This window comes from Cherax quadricarinatus, chromosome 19 (genome assembly GCF_038502225.1).
Source record: "Cherax quadricarinatus isolate ZL_2023a chromosome 19, ASM3850222v1, whole genome shotgun sequence".
Taxonomy (NCBI): Eukaryota; Metazoa; Arthropoda; class Malacostraca; order Decapoda; family Parastacidae; genus Cherax; species Cherax quadricarinatus.
Genome location: NC_091310.1, coordinates 38,844,594 through 38,857,714, shown reverse-complemented (window position 1 = coordinate 38,857,714; position 13,121 = coordinate 38,844,594). Strand labels below are relative to the sequence as shown.

At 42.4% G+C, this 13,121-nt stretch overlaps 1 protein-coding gene across 7 annotated transcripts in view; it reads right to left on the bottom strand.

Moving 5' to 3' along the window:
* LOC128688363 (CDK2-associated and cullin domain-containing protein 1) overlaps positions 1–3,073 on the bottom strand; it is a 52,838-nt gene extending 49,765 nt beyond the window's left edge. For 2 of the 7 annotated variants that reach the window (XM_053776190.1, XM_053776185.1), the window contains exon 1: positions 2,044–2,200. The gene's annotated coding sequence lies outside the window, so the exon portion shown is untranslated. Of the gene's footprint in view, positions 1–1,811; positions 1,836–1,949; positions 2,226–3,049 lie in introns of those variants that run through there. The other 5 variants (XM_053776188.1, XM_053776187.2, XM_053776191.2 and 2 more) reach the window with 5 other exon arrangements.
* Positions 3,074–13,121: the final 10,048 nt, after the last annotated feature.

Sequence of the window (13,121 nt, the reverse complement as noted above, 5' to 3'; positions counted from 1 at the left end):
AAGACACACGTGGGACGCGTCCCGGATGAATCGCTTGTGGCAGGTTTTTTAACGTGACAAAGCAAAATTTTTGCATTAAAATGTATCATATGCCAGAGTTAACGTATGCCGATGCCATCGTATGCCGGGGGTCCACTGTATAGGATAACTCAATGAAATCAAACTATGTGACTTATTTCTACTGGGTTCCTTAAAACACAAATGTATGTTCTTAAAAAAATAAAAGATAATGACTATTGTGATTGTAATTAATGGACTGAATGATTCATTAAGTTATCATTTGAAATTTTAAACACGAGTCACATTACTGTATAGCATATAAAATGTGAAGACTTAACCTAAGATATCTCAATAGTTTCTCTGTCATTCTTCTGATATGTGGGCTTATTTATTCCTTGAAAGCCATTAGCCAAGTACAGTACAGTACATTACAGAAGCAGACAATGAAGTCTAGCTACAGTGTAAAAGAATACCAGTGATCTCAACAATGTTCCAAAGTCACCAATCAGTCAGAAGTCTGATATTTTTACACAGGTGAAGAGCTCTCTTTACACATTTAGGAAAATTATTGCCAAGCACTGGTCTAGTATAACATACCTTAACCTTATATAATCTAACCTAAAATATGCTACTGGATAATTAGTATTTTACCTAGTCAAGGAACTGGCCATATGGATAACTCCCCACTGCTGGTAACTGAAATATGGTATTATATTTATTTACGGAGGGGAATGCTAAATTTGTAGTTCACAGAACACCTTGGGGAATATGAGGCAATCATATCTGATCCAAGGAGAGAGAGAGAGAGAGAGAGAAAGAGGGGGAGAGAGAGAGAGAGAGAGAGAGAGAGAGAGAGAGAGAGAGAGAGGAAAGGTTCAATTCCTTGAAGCAAGAGCCCTTCACAGCATTAGGGCACCTCCTCTCATTGATACTGTAATTTGGCAAGTAGACACAATTTTGTAATATGTACTGTAGGTTGTCAGATCTCAGACACCTTTTATTATACAGCAAAAACTAAAAGAATGGAACATATTGCCTCTCTCTTTCTCTCTCTCTTAACATATCAAGACCAGTCTGAGCATAAACCAATTCACAAAAAGCTAAAAGGTTCCTAATGAATGAAGCTACAGAAGGAAGAAAAAAGATTCCTTGTTTAGTTAATGTGCATGTATCCATTATATGCTGATTTTTCTCTATTTAACGTTCATGTAAATTACACATTTTACATTATTCCTATTGTATCTCTTTAAAAGATTTCATGTGGTTGATTTATTTGGTTTATTTTTATGGTAATAATCATGACTTAATTCCTACTGTATCTAGTAGCTATGCTGCTAACAGTAAGGAATACAAGGACAAGTATGTTAGTATGTAACAATTGTAATCATCCAAAACTTGTATAACTGTACATGAACACTTATTACACTACCCTATGATCCAGCATATATTAAGAAAATATCATTCACTACCAGTATTATTATTATTATTATTACAATCAAAACTAAACTCTAGGCTAACAAAGGTAATACAGTTCACTACAACTATACAGTATTATATATACAAAATACGAAAAGGCAGTAGACGTTAGCATAATAATGAGCATTAGCATAATAAAAACATGAGGTTAATTATTGGGTGTGTGAGCATCATGGTCAATGGAACTATAAGATGTGGCTCCCTCGACCTCACTGTAACTACTTAAAACCCTTGACTATAATTCATTACACATCAAAACACTGCACAACCACGGGAAAATATATATTATCCTTGACACTGTTTGGTTATCCAACGTCAGCTAGTATATTCCTCACCACATGTCACTCTCCGATGTCTATAAAAATGTTTCTCTGTACTTCCAATGTGTATACATTTTAACCTTCGTCTTGTAATTAAAAACCATGTCACTTAACCATAATCAGTGAAAAAAACGTATAGTAGGTGGTTATTACCAGTCAGAGGTGAAGTATGGTAGAGAGGGAGACTATGTAGTGTCCAACACACTAGCAGACATTATAACATGTTTTTATTTAGTGTGTAACCAACCTGCTGGATGAGGCTGCCAGGCACATATAGTTACCTCCTGCTATAACCTTCTATAATGCTGTGTCCCAGCCCCCACACTCCGCCTACCAACTTTTCTTAATAAAGAAAAAAAAAACACTCCCTGGTGCCAGGGTGAACTACATAATGGTATATACAAAGTTTATGTACTCTTGAAGGCACATAATAAGACGTGAAATTACTCTGTATAATATTTACTATAAACTACATAGACAAAGTAGACTTTTTCCTTTTATTCCCACTCTTCTCATCAACCTTCGAAGGAAACATAAAGATAAAAATTAAAATATTTATTTCATTAGAATACATTGAAGTTATATTGGATAGTTTTACAATTTGTATGGTTACAGGTTAGTTACTGTGTTATTATATTACATATTGTTATTTATATTATATGTAGTGGAGGCAGGAACCATACATAGTTTTAAGACGAGGTATGATAAAGCTCAAGGAGCAGGAAGAGAGAGGACCTAGAAATTAATTATATACTCACCTCAAATAGGTGAGTATATAATTAATTTCTAAGGCTTCAAGACTATTTAATGCATCAACTAAACAGAGGTTATTTAAGCGATAATGCACATCAACATTCTGTATTTATGTATTAATAAAAAACGAATATGGCATTGTGTAGCTGTTCTGCATTATATTACAGTTTACAGGGTGACAGAAACATAGCTTTTATACATCTTGAATATGAGCTAACTATACATCCATCACACGGGATAGTTTTCCTGTTATACTCCATCATGAGATAATTTCCCTGCCATACTCCACACGGAATAATTTCCCGTCACTCATCACACGGAATGGTTTTCCTGTCATACATAAAAGGCCCTAAAATCTGGAATTCATTACCTGTAAATATAAAAGAAACACTACCTGTTTATAAATTCAAGTATCTTCTCAAAGATCACTTACTCACTCAAAACCAAATAAATACTGAATAACTGAACCATATAAATTGTATATCCTATATGTTACTCACAATTATATCACACAAATGTTAAACGTAGGACCCAATCTAACTTTGTTATTCCCCTCAAGGAAGGTTCCTTGATGTTGGTGAGGGGCTCTTGATTTAGGGAATTGGATCTGTGCTCCAGTTCCCCGAATTAAGCCTGAATGCCTTCCACATCCCCCCCCCCCCGGGCGCTGTATAATCCTCCGGGTTTAACGCTTCCCCTTGATTATAATAATAATAATAATAACTTTATTTTTTTAAATACACTACCTAACAGAATACTCCATTCGACTGAATGTACAGCAATGTATGCAACCATATGACCTGTCTTTGTAATACTCATTTGTGCTTTATAGTTATCTGTTTACAATAATGTTTTATCACTGATTTCATCATTGCTTAGTTCATCTTAAGTTAATTTTAAGCCAGCCCGTAATGCTTGCACAGAACTGCTAAATGCCTCAAATGATGTAGTGGAAGTTTTAGCAGTAAAGGTCGAGAACCAAAACCTAGTCACTGTGACAGTCTACAAGCCTCCGGATGCAACATCCCAGCAATTCCAGGAACAGCTGTTAAAAATTGACCACTGTCTGGAAAACCTTCCAGCTCCTGCACCCAACATCTTGCTCCTGGGGGATTTCAACTTAAGGCACCTAAAATGGAGGAATATAGCAAATAATATTGTTGCAGTAATAACACCAGGAGGCAGCTCTGATGAAAACTCACACTCACGCGAGCTTTTAAATCTCTGCACAAAATTCAATTTAAACCAGCAAATAATAGAGAACCTTCAAAACTAGGGAGGCCAAGCCCATGATGACACTCTTCAAGTCACTTGTTCTATCTAGGCTGGAATATTGCTGCACACTAACAGCACCTTTCAAGGCAGGTGAAATTGCCGACCTAGAAAATGTACAGAGAACTTTCACGGCGCGCATAACGGAGATAAAACACCTCAATTATTGGGAGCGCTTGAGGTTCCTAAACCTGTATTCCCTGGAACGCAGGAGGGAGAGATACATGATTATATACACCTGGAAAATCCTAGAGGGACTAGTACCAAACTTGCACACGAAAATCAATCACTACGAAAGCAAAAGACTTGGCAGACGATGCACCATCCCCCCAATGAAAAGCAGGGGTGTCACTAGCACGTTAAGAGACCATACAATAAGTGTCAGGGGCCCGAGACTGTTCAACTGCCTCCCAGCACACATAAGGGGGATTACCAACAGACCCCTGGCAGTCTTCAAGCTGGCACTGGACAAGCACCTAAAGTCAGTTCCGGATCAGCCGGGCTGTGGCTCGTATGTTGGTTTGCGTGCAGCCAGCAGCAACAGCCTGGTTGATCAGGCTCTGATCCACCAGGAGGCCTGGTCTCAGACCGGGCCGCGGGGGCGTTGACCCCCGGAACTCTCTCCAGGTAAACTCCAGGTAAACTAGACTGGAGAATGCACTAGACCTCATCTTCACTAACAATGATGATCTGATAAGAAATATCACCATATCAAAAACAATATACTCAGATCACAACATAATTGAGGTTCAGTCATGTATGCGCAGAGCCCCAGACCGCCATAATGAGATTAGTCACGAGGGAGCATTCACCAAATTCAACTTCAATAACAAAAACATAAAGTGGGACCAAGTAAACCAAGTCCTAACCGATATAAGCTGGGAAGATATACTAAGGAACACAGACCCCAACCTATGCCTAGAACAGATTAACTCGGTGGCACTCGATGTATGCACAAGGCTTATTCCTCTAAGAAAAAGGAGTAGATGTAAAACAGAAAGAGACAGGCGCTCCCTTTACAGGCGACGGAAAAGAATAACAGAGCGGCTAAAAGAGGTCAATATATCTGAAATGCGTAGGGAGACACTGGTCAGAGAAATAGCAAGCATCGAACTTAAGCTAAAAGAATCCTTTAGGAGTCAGGAATCGCGGGAAGAACTAAAAGCCATAAATGAAATCGAAAGAAACCCAAAGTATTTCTTCTCCTATGCCAAATCAAAATCGAGAACAACGTCCAGTATTGGGCCCCTACTTAAACAAGATGGGTCCTACACAGATGACAGCAAGGAAATGAGTGAGCTACTCAAGTCCCAATATGACTCAGTTTTTAGCAAGCCGCTAACCAGACTGAGAGTCGAAGATCAAAATTAATTTTTTATGAGAGAGCCACAAAATTTGATTAACACAAGCCTATCCGATGTTATCCTGACGCCAAATGACTTCGAACAGGCGATAAATGACATGCCCATGCACTCTGCCCCAGGGCCAGACTCATGGAACTCTGTGGTCATCAAGAACTGCAAGAAGCCCCTATCACGAGCCTTTTCCATCCTATGGAGAGGGAGCATGGACACGGGGGTCGTCCCACAGTTACTAAAAACAACAGACATAGCCCCACTCCACAAAGGGGGCAGTAAAGCAACAGCAAAGAACTACAGACCAATAGCACTAACATCCCATATCATAAAAATCTTTGAAAGGGTCCTAAGAAACAAGATCACCACGCATCTAGAAACCCATCAGTTACACAACCCAGGGCAACATGGGTTTAGAACAGGTCGCTCCTGTCTGTCTCAACTATTGGACCACTATGACAAGGTCCTAAATGCACTAGAAGACAAAAAGAATGCAGATGTAATATATACAGACTTTGCAAAAGCCTTCGACAAGTGTGACCATGGAGTAATAGCGCACAAAATGCGTGCTAAAGGAATAACAGGAAAAGTCGGTCGATGGATCTATAATTTCCTCACTAACAGAACACAGAGAGTAGTCGTCAACAGAGTAAAGTCCGAGGCAGCTACGGTGAAAAGCTCTGTTCCACAAGGCACAGTACTCGCTCCCATCTTGTTCCTCATCCTTATATCCGACATAGACAAGGATGTCAGCCACAGCACCGTGTCTTCCTTTGCAGATGACACCCGAATCTGCATGACAGTGTCTTCCATTGCAGACACTGCAAAGCTCCAGGCAGACATCAACCAAATCTTTCAGTAGGCTGCAGAAAACAATATGAAGTTCAACGATGAGAAATTTCAATTACTCAGATATGGTAAACATGAGGAAATTAAATCTTCATCAGAGTACAAAACAAATTCTGGCCACAAAATAGAGCGAAACACCAACGTCAAAGACCTGGGAGTGATCATGTCGGAGGATCTCACCTTCAAGGACCATAACATTGTATCAATCGCATCTGCTAGAAAAATGACAGGATGGATAATGAGAACCTTCAAAACTAGGGAGGCCAAGCCCATGATGACACTCTTCAGGTCACTTGTTCTATCTAGGCTGGAATATTGCTGCACACTAACAGCACCTTTCAAGGCAGGTGAAATTGCCGACCTAGAAAATGTACAGAGAACTTTCACGGCGCGCATAACGGAGATAAAACACCTCAATTATTGGGAGCGCTTGAGGTTCCTAAACCTGTATTCCCTGGAACGCAGGAGGGAAAGATACATGAAAGATACATGTACCTCTGTAAGTGTGCTCAAATTATAAATAAATAAAAAAATAAATTATATACACCTGGAAAATCCTAGAGGGACTAGTACCGAACTTGCACACGAAAATCACTCACTACGAAAGCAAAAGACTTGGCAGACGATGCACCATCCCCCCAATGAAAAGCAGGGGTGTCACTAGCACGTTAAGAGACCATACAATAAGTGTCAGGGGCCCGAGACTGTTCAACTGCCTCCCAGCACACATAAGGGGGATTACCAACAGACCCCTGGCAGTCTTCAAGCTGGCACTGGACAAGCACCTAAAGTCAGTTCCGGATCAGCCGGGCTGTGGCTCGTACGTTGGTTTGCGTGCAGCCAGCAGCAACAGCCTGGTTGATCAGGCTCTGATCCACCAGGAGGCCTGGTCTCAGACCGGGCCGCGGGGGCGTTGACCCCCGGAACTCTCTCCAGGTAAACTCCAGGTAATAAGTGGCTTTGGCATGCTGCTCTTACCTATATTTTTTGTACCTCTGTAAGTATGCTTAAATTACTAAATAAATAAATAAATAAGTACTTCATAACACGAAATGGTTTTCATATACTCCACCACATAGGATGGTGTTCCTGCCATACTCCTTAACAGAAAGGTTTTCCTATTATACTCCATTACGCATGTTGGTTTTCCTATAATATTCCATAACACAGGATGGAGTTCCCACCATACTCCATCACAGGATGATTTTCCTGTTCCATAACAAAGGATGGTTTTCCTGTTCCATAACAAAGGATGGTTTTCCTGTTCCATAACAAAGGATGGTTTTCCTGTTCCATAACAAAGGATGGTTTTCCTGTTCCATAACAAAGGATGGTTGATCAGGCTCTGATCCACCAGGAGGCCTGGTCACAGACCGGGCCGCGGGGGGCGTTGACCCCCGGAACTCTCTCCAGGTAAACTCCAGGTAAACTCCATAACAAAGGATGGTTTTCCTGTAATACTCCATCACAAACAATGGTGTTCCAATCACACTATATCATGTTGGATGATTTTCCTGTGATAGTTCATCTCACCTGACCAGCCGGGCTGTGGCTCGTACGTTGGATTGTGTGCAGCCAGCAGTAACAGCCTGGTTGATCAGGTTCTGATCCACCATGAGGCCTGGTCACAGACCGGGCCGCGGGGGCGTTGACCCCCGGAACTCTCTCCAGGTAAACAGGTGGTTTTTCTGTCATTCTTCATCACAAAGAATGATTTTCCAATCATTACATCAAGCAGAATGATGATTTTCCTGTCATAGTCCATCATGCAGGATGGCTTTCCTACCAGTCTCGTGCCAAACAACACTCCTATACTCTTCAAAAGTCTAAGTTTACTTTATATTCATAAAATTCACTCATATAAAGGACAATTTTGATATCAATCCTGCCCCGAAACACTTTCTTAATAGCTGCAACTGAACTCATAGGCATAATACCAGACACAAAAATCTCTATGATATTCCCCGTGTCCAACTCAATCTGGAAAAACTCAGTGTGCATAGAATGACCTAAAATTTAAGATCTCTCTGCCTGAAGATTTCCCAGTCTCGCTAGATAAGATAAGATAAGATTTCGTTCGGATTTTTAACCCCGGAGGGTTAGCCACCCAGGATAACCCAAGAAAGTCAGTGCGTCATCGAGGACTGTCTAACTTATTTCCATTGGGGTCCTTAATCTTGTCCCCCCAGGATGCGACCCACACCAGTCGACTAACACCCAGGTACCTATTTGCTGCTAGGTGAACAGGACAATAGGTGTAAGGAAACGTGTCGGAATTTCCACCCGCCGGGAATCGAACCCGGGCCCTCCGTGTGTGAAGCGGGAGCTTTAGCCACCAGACCACCGGGCCACTCCCAGACCACCGGGCCACTCGCTATCCGCTAGCCACTTTAAAGCTGCTTTTAAAAATACCTCCTTATTTTAATGTGATCTTGGCAGCGGTTCATTATCCTGACAACAATTAATTATGCCGAACAAATCTTGAAACCCTGTTTTTAATCCCGTATTGTCCCTGTCCTGTCCATTACACACTGGAAGTTTTTTCCTGTCATTGTATTTCAGAGGGTTTTTTCCTCTCATATTCCGTCACGCATAATAATGTCCAGCGACAGTATGAAAATAACATAGCATCGAAAGTCAAGTCTGACTCGAAACTGCTGTATAGCCACATCAGGAGGAAGACAACAGTCAAAGACCAGGTGATCAGGCTGAGGACAGAAGGCGGGGAACTCACAAGAAACGATCAAGAGGTATGTGAGGAGCTTTAAGGAAATATTTACAGTAGAGACAGGAAGTGCTCTGGGAAGACAACACAAAGGGGAACATCAACAGGGAGTATACCAACAAGTGTTGGATGACATACAAACAACAGTGGAGGAGGTGCAGAAGCTGCTAAGTGACCTTCATACCTCAAAGGCAATGGGACCGGACAACATCTCCCCGTGGATCCTTAGAGAAGGAGCGGAGACACTGTGCGTGCCACTAACCATGATCTTCAGTACATCCCTTGAAACTGGGCAACTACCTGAGGTATAGAAGACGGCAAATGTAGTCCCCATTTTTAAGAAAGGAGACAGAAATGAGGCACTAAACTACAGATCAGTGTCTCTAACGTGTATAGTATGCAAAGTCACGGAGAAGATTATCAGGAGGAGAGTGGTAGAGCACCTGGAATGGAACAAGATTATAAACGACAACCAACACGGATGCATGGAAGGCAAATCCTGTGTCACAGACCTTCTGGAGTTTTATGACAAGGTAACAGAACACACGAGAGAGAGGGGTGGGCTGATTGCATTTTCCTGGACTGCAGGAAGACCTTCAACACAGTTCCTCACAAGAGATTAGTGCAAAAGCTGGAGGATCAGGCACATATAACAGAAGGCACTGCAATGGATCAGAGAATACCTGGAGAGAGTTCCGGGGGTCAACGCCCCCGCGGCCCGGTCTGTGACCAGGCCTCCTGGTGGATCAGAGCCTGATCAACCAGGCTGTTACTGCTGGCTGCACGCAAACCAACGTACGAGCCACAGCCCAGCTGATCAGGAACTGACTTTAGGTGCTTGTCCAGTGCCAGCTTGAAGACTGCCAGGGGTCTGTTGGTAATCCCCCTTATGTGTGCTGGGAGGCAGTTGAACAGTCTCGGGCCCCTGACACTTATTGTATGGTCTCTTAACGTGCTAGTGACACCCCTGCTTTTCATTGGGGGGATGGTGCATCGTCTGCCAAGTCTTTTGCTTTCGTAGTGAGTGATTTTCGTGTGCAAGTTTGGTACTAGTCCCTCTAGGATTTTCCAGGTGTATATAATCATGTATCTTTCCCTCCTGCGTTCCAGGGAATACAGGTTTAGGAACCTCAAGCGCTCCCAGTAATTGAGGTGTTTTATCTCCGTTATGCGCGCTGTGAAAGTTCTCTGTACATTTTCTAGGTCGGCAATTTCACCTGCCTTGAAAGGTGCTGTTAGTGTGCAGCAATATTCCAGCCTAGATAGAACAAGTGACCTGAAGAGTGTCATCATGGGCTTGGCCTCCCTAGTTTTGAAGGTTCTCATTATCCATCCTGTCATTTTTCTAGCAGATGCGATTGATACAATGTTATGGTCCTTGAAGGTGAGATCCTCCGACATGATCACTCCCAGGTCTTTGACGTTGGTGTTTCGCTCTATTTTGTGGCCAGAATTTGTTTTGTACTCTGATGAAGATTTAATTTCCTCATGTTTACCATATCTGAGTAATTGAAATTTCTCATCGTTGAACTTCATATTGTTTTCTGCAGCCCACTGAAAGATTTGGTTGATGTCCGCCTGGAGCCTTGCAGTGTCTGCAATGGAAGACACTGTCATGCAGATTCGGGTGTCATCTGCAAAGGAAGACACGGTGCTGTGGCTGACATCCTTGTCTATGTCGGATATAAGGATGAGGAACAAGATGGGAGCGAGTACTGTGCCTTGTGGAACAGAGCTTTTCACCGTAGCTGCCTCGGACTTTACTCTGTTGACGACTACTCTCTGTGTTCTGTTAGTGAGGAAATTATAGATCCATCGACCGACTTTTCCTGTTATTCCTTTAGCACGCATTTTGTGCGCTATTACGCCATGGTCACACTTGTCGAAGGCTTTTGCAAAGTCTGTATATATTACATCTGCATTCTTTTTATCTTCTAGTGCATTTAGGACCTTGTTGTAGTGATTCAATAGTTGAGACAGACAGGAGCGACCTGTTCTAAACCCATGTTGCCCTGGGTTGTGTAACTGATGGGTTTCTAGATGGGTGGTGATCTTGCTTCTTAGGACCCTTTCAAAGATTTTATGATATGGGATGTTAGTGCTATTGGTCTGTAGTTCTTTGCTGTTGCTTTACTGCCCCCTTTGTGGAGTGGGGCTATGTCTGTTGTTTTTAGTAACTGTGGGACGACCCCGTGTCCATGCTCCCTCTCCATAGGATGGAAAAGGCTCGTGATAGGGGCTTCTTGCAGTTCTTGATGAACACAGAGTTCCATGAGTCTGGCCCTGGTGCAGAGTGCATGGGCATGTCATTTATCGCCTGTTCGAAGTCATTTGGCGTCAGGATAACATCGGATAGGCTTGTGTTAACCAAATTTTGTGGCTCTCTCATAAAAAATTAATTTTGATCTTCGACTCTCAGTCTGGTTAGCGGCTTGCTAAAAACTGAGTCATATTGGGACTTGAGTAGCTCACTCATTTCCTTGCTGGCATCTGTGTAGGACCCATCTTGTTTAAGTAGGGGCCCAATACTGGACGTTGTTCTCGATTTTGATTTGGCATAGGAGAAGAAATACTTTGGGTTTCTTTCGATTTCATTTATGGCTTTTAGTTCTTCCCGCGATTCCTGACTCCTAAAGGATTCTTTTAGCTTAAGTTCGATGCTTGCTATTTCTCTGACCAGTGTCTCCCTACGCATTTCAGATATGTTGACCTCTTTTAGCCGCTCTGTTATTCTTTTCCGTCGCCTGTAAAGGGAGCACCTGTCTCTTTCTATTTTACATCTACTCCTCCTTTTTCTTAGAGGAATAAGCCTTGTGCATACATCAAGTGCCACCGAGTTAATCTGTTCTAGGCATAAGTTGGGGTCTGTGTTGCTTAGTATATCTTCCCAGCTTATATCGGTTAGGACTTGGTTTACTTGGTCCCACTTTATGTTTTTGTTATTGAAGTTGAATTTGGTGAATACTCCCTCGTGACTAGTCTCATTATGTCGGTCTGGGGCTCCACGCATACATGTCTGAACCTCAGTTATGTTGTGATCTGAGTATGTTGTTTTTGATATGGTGACATTTCTTATCAGATCATCATTGTTAGTGAAGATGAGGTCTAGTGTATTCTCCAGTCTAGTAGGCTCTATTATTTGCTGGTTTAAATTGAATTTTGTGCAGAGATTTAAAAGCTCGTGTGAGTTTTCATCAGAGCTGCCTCCTGGTGTTATTACTGCAACAATATTATTTGCTATATTCCTCCATTTTAGTGTGGGTGTATGATCCACTTAATATTTGTATTTATAACTCATTACAATTGTGACCAGGTGTGGACGTATCAGTGGTTCATTACTTTGTAATTTGTTCATGACTGTAACCATGTATAGGAGTGAAGCTGATTCATTACCTCTGTAACTTGCCATGATTGTGACCAGATCTACTTGGAGTTCATTACCTTTGTAACTTGCCATGATTGTGACCAGATCTACCTGGAGTTCATTACCTTTGTAACTAGTTCAGCTATCATAACTTTGGGGTCCAGTCACTGGACCCATTATGTACCTTTGTAATCTTTTGACTACTGCCCACAGGATGGGTATGGGGTGCATAATAAACATATTAAACTAAACTAGCATGGCTAGGCATTTCGGGCAGACTTAGTTTAATTCTTAATTTTAAAATATTACAAATTATGAGGTAAGTTGGTATTACCTGGAGTTTACCTGGAGAGAGTTCCGGGGGTCAACGCCCCCGCGGCCCGGTCTGAGACCAGGCCTCCTGGTGGATCAGAGCCTGATCAACCAGGCTGTTGCTGCTGGCTGCACGCAAACCAACATACGAGCCACAGCCCGGCTGATCCGGAACTGACTTTAGGTGCTTGTCCAGTGCCAGCTTGAAGACTGCCAGGGGTCTGTTGGTAATCCCCCTTATGTGTGCTGGGAGGCAGTTGAACAGTCTCGGGCCCCTGACACTTATTGTATGGTCTCTTAACGTGCTAGTGACACCCCTGCTTTTCATTGGGGGGATGGTGCATCGTCTGCCAAGTCTTTTGCTTTCGTAGTGAGTGATTTTCGTGTGCAAGTTCGGTACTAGTCCCTCTAGGATTTTCCAGGTGTATATAATCATGTATCTCTCCCTCCTGCGTTCCAGGGAATACAGGTTTAGGAACCTCAAGCGCTCCCAATAATTGAGGTGTTTTATCTCCGTTATGCGCGCCGTGAAAGTTCTCTGTACATTTTCTAGGTCGGCAATTTCACCTGCCTTGAAAGGTGCTGTTAGTGTGCAGCAATATTCCAGCCTAGATAGAACAAGTGACCTGAAGAGTGTCATCATGGGCTTGGCCTCCCTAGTTTTGAAGGTTCTCATTATCCATCCTGTCATTTTT